We start from the raw sequence: 4069 nt of genomic DNA on the forward strand, positions 1-4069 counted from the left end.
GGCCCCCCAAAGAAACCCCTGCTCAAGGATCAGGTGCACATGATTTTTTTTTTAACATCCTTATTGGAGTATAATTGCTCTACAATGGTGTGTTAGCTTCTGATCTCCCTGTGCTCTGCGGCTGCTTCCCACTAGCTATCGGTTTTACATTTGGTAGTGTATATATGTCCATGCCACTTTCTCACTTTGTCCCAGTTTCCCCTTCCCCCTCCCCGTGTCCTCAAGTCCATTCTCTAGTAGGTCTGTGTCTTTATTCCCATCCTGCCCCTAGGTTCTTCATGATCATTTTTTTTTTTTTTAGATTCCATATATATGTGTCAGCATATGGTATTTGTTTTTCTCCTTCTGACTTACTTCACTCTGTATGACAGACTCTAGATCCATCCACCTCACTACAAATAACTCAATTTCGTTTCTTTTTATGGCTGAGTAATATTCCACTGTATATATGTGGCACATCTTCTTTATCCATTCATCTGTCGATGGACACTTAGGTTGCTTCCATGTCCTGGCTATTGTAAATAGAGCTGCAATGATCATTTTGGTACACGACTCTTTTTGAATTATGGTTTTCTCAGGGTATATGCCCAGTAGTGGGATTGCCGGGTCGTACGGTAGTTCTATTTCTAGTTTTTTTAAGGAACCTCCATACTGTTCTCCATAGTGGCTGTATCGGTTTACATTCCCACCAACAGTGCAAGAGGGTTCCCTTTTCTCCACACCCTCTCCAGCATTTATTGTTTCTAGATTTTTTGATGATGGCCATTCTGACTGGTGTAAGATGATATCTCATTGTAGTTTTTTTTTTTTTTTTTTTTTTTTGCAGCTCTATAACTTTATTGGACGATCAGCAGTTAGTTCTCATCCACATTCACTGTCTGTAGATTTTTGAAAGTGGTGACAGGTACATAGGTAACCAACGTATAGAGCTTGTTTAGTGAATCTTCATGTTCATTCCGTTTTCTGGACAACCGCACACGGATACGGTATGGGACGTTCCTTATTCCTTTGGCCCAGCAGCTTTGTTGAGCCTGGTGTCAATGCGTACATCTGGAGTGCCCATCTCCTTCATGGCAAATTTCTGTATTTCTCTGAGTGCCCGAGGGGCACGCTTCTTGAAACCCACTCCATGGGTGAGCTTGTGAATGTTGATGGTGTATTCTCTGGTCACCACCTCGTTGATGGCGGACCGGCCCTTCTTCTTCTCGCCGCCCTTCTTTGCAGGAGCCATCTTGCCTGGCCGGGGTTAGAAAGGAAGAACGGGAGGGATTGTGCCTCATTGTACTTTTGATTTGCATTTCTCTAGTGATTAATGATGTTGAGCATTCTTTCACGTGTCTGTTGGCCGTCTGTATATCTTCTTTGGAGAAATGTCTATTTAGGTCTTTTGCCCAATTTTAGATTGGGCTGTTTGCTTTTTTGATATTGAGCTGCATGAGCTGCTTGTAAATTTGGAGATTAATCCTTTGTCAGTTGCTTCATTTGCAAATATTCTCTCCCATTCTGAGGGTTGTCTTTTCATCTTTTTATGGTTTCCTTTGCTGTGCAAAAGCTTTTAAGTTTCATTAGGTCCCATTTGTTTATTTTTGTTTTTATTTCCATTTCTCTAGGAGGTGGGTCAAAAAGGATCTTGCTGTGATTGATGTCATAGAGTATTCTAGCTATGTTTTCCTTTAAGAGTTTGATAGTGTCTGGCTTTACATTTAAGTCTTTAATCCATTTGGAGTTTATTTTTGTGTATGGTGTTAGGGAGTGTTCTAATTTCATTCTTTTACATGTAGCTGTCCAGTTTTCCCAGCACCATTTATTGAAGAGGCTGTCTTTTCTCCGTTGTATATTCTTGCCTCCTTTATCAAAGATAAGGTGACCATATGTGTGTGGGTTTATCTCTGGGCTTTCTATCCTGTTCCACTGATCTATATTTTTGTTTTTGTGCCAGTACCATACTGTCTTGATTACTGTAGATTTGTAGTATAGTCTGAAGTCAGGGAGCCTGATTCCTCCAGCTCCGTTTTTCTTTCTCAAGATTGCTTTGGCTATTCGGGGTCTTTTGTGTTTTCATACAAATAGTGAAATTTTTTGTTCTAGTTCTGTGAAAAATGCCAGTGGTAGTTTGATAGGGATTGCATTGAATCTGTAGATTGCGTTGGGTTAGTACAATCATTTTCACAATGTTGATTCTTGCAATCTGAGAACATGGTGTATCTCCATCTGTCTGTATCGTCTTTAATTTCTTACATCAGTGTCTTATAGTTTTCTGCATACAGATCTTTTGTCTCCTTAGGTAGGTTTATTCCTAGGTATTTTATTCTTTTTGTTGCAATGGTAAATGGGAGTGTTTCCTTAATTTCACTTTCAGATTTTTCATCATTAGTGTATAGGAATGCAAGAGATTTCTGTGCATTACTTTTGTATCCTGCTACTTTACCAAATTCATTGATTAGCTCTAGTATTTTTCTGGTATCATCTTTAGGATTCTCTATGTTGTGCACATGATTTATTGGGGATGTGCCCCTGGGGGAATCAGTAAGGAAATAAGAGAATCAAAGCAGGGAAGGGGAAGGAACTACACAGGAGTGCAATTTCAAGCAAAGTCCCAGCCTGATTCCTCAGGGGAGTTCTGGAGTGTGAAATACACCTCAGAGTTTGTCCTGTCTTGAGGCGGTAAACTGGGCTTTCATTCTCCCACACTTTCCAGCCTTTGGCTGAGAGCCCCCTGGGGTGGGGGTGGGGGTAAGCTCCTAGGCAGACCCACTCTCTGTCCAGGTGGGCACCTCTGGTAGCCCACCGACATCCTGTGATAAGAGCTGTAAGTGCTGGCTATTTGAAACAGAGGAATCCAGAAGCCAGGGTGGAGGCACAAAGAAAAAGCAAAAGGATCCAAGGGGATCTGGGCAGAGCACTGACAGTGTCATCTATGATTTGTAGAGCAATACTTCTTTATTTGTGATAAACTTTAATATTGAGCATCAAGGATTTTGTTCAACTGTATCTGTTTGAAGAAAGGCAAACTGCTAACTTAGCTTGCCAGCCTTCCCTGGTGTTCTCACTCCTCCTCCCGCACACCCCCAACGCACTGGAGGGACAAATGGATGAGCACATGGAAGTATTTTGGTACTGTGCGAGCCCAGCCTTGGGCTTTTCAAAGATTCTGTTTAGCACAGGGGAATTTTGAGCTTCTCTGGGAACACAGCTTCTCTGATCCTTCCTTCCTTGTGCACGGTTCTGATTTGGCAAGTCATTCTATTTCTGTTTGGTAGAGCATGGAGAACTTGGTAGGTGGTGGGAGGTGAGTCTGGAAGTGGAGGCAAGGAGGTGATCAAGGTGGTGACTCAGAAGCCAAAGCCTAACCCTGGGGGCAATGTCATTCACACGGAGGTTGTAACTTCTCGCCTCATGGGACAATCACAGGATGTCCTTGTCTTCTGCCTGCATGTTGTCTGTCCCTTCTATGCACTGACATCTCAGTGAGGATGGAATGCCTTTGCTGCTCCTCTGGTTCCTACATGCATTCTACCTGGCAAAGCAGTATGGACTCTGACAGCCTGACAAAGACTTTCTAATACTCTTTCTGCCTTGCATTTGGGGTCTACTTCTCTTTCTGCTTTGAAGACACATTGAAGGCAGGCTTTACTAAGACGGTGGCCTGTCTAAAGGAGAGAGATGTCCCACCTGGAGCTGAGTAATGGGCCTGTGCTACACAGAGGGAAGATGAGTGACGTGGGTTGGAGGGCCTGGGGAACCGTGACAGGTTACCAAAGCACGGTCAAGTGGGACCGGGGTTAATGGACACAACAGAGCAGAGTATATGCTGAAGCTGAGGAGGAAATAAGGAAAAGTCAGCTTGGAAGAACAGCGGAGCACTGTGAGAAACAAAGCCATTCAGCTTAAGCAAACACTTTTTCAAAGTCCATTCCCTTGTTTCTCTACTTTGGAACCCACTCATGCCCCCTCCCCGCAACTTCGGTCTGCAAAGAGATGTCAAAAAAAGACTGCAAGTTTTTGATACTCCTCCTATTGAGAAATGGGGTCTAAATCCCCTCACCTTGAACCTGGATGGGCTGATGCA

At 43.2% G+C, this 4069-nt stretch overlaps 1 pseudogene; it reads right to left on the minus strand.

The window, feature by feature from the left end:
- Positions 1-842: 842 nt before the first annotated feature.
- On the minus strand, positions 843-1259 carry LOC131741238 (large ribosomal subunit protein eL31-like; annotated as a pseudogene).
- Positions 1260-4069: the final 2810 nt, after the last annotated feature.

This window comes from Kogia breviceps, chromosome 14 (genome assembly GCF_026419965.1).
Source record: "Kogia breviceps isolate mKogBre1 chromosome 14, mKogBre1 haplotype 1, whole genome shotgun sequence".
NCBI classification, from domain to species: Eukaryota; Metazoa; Chordata; class Mammalia; order Artiodactyla; family Physeteridae; genus Kogia; species Kogia breviceps.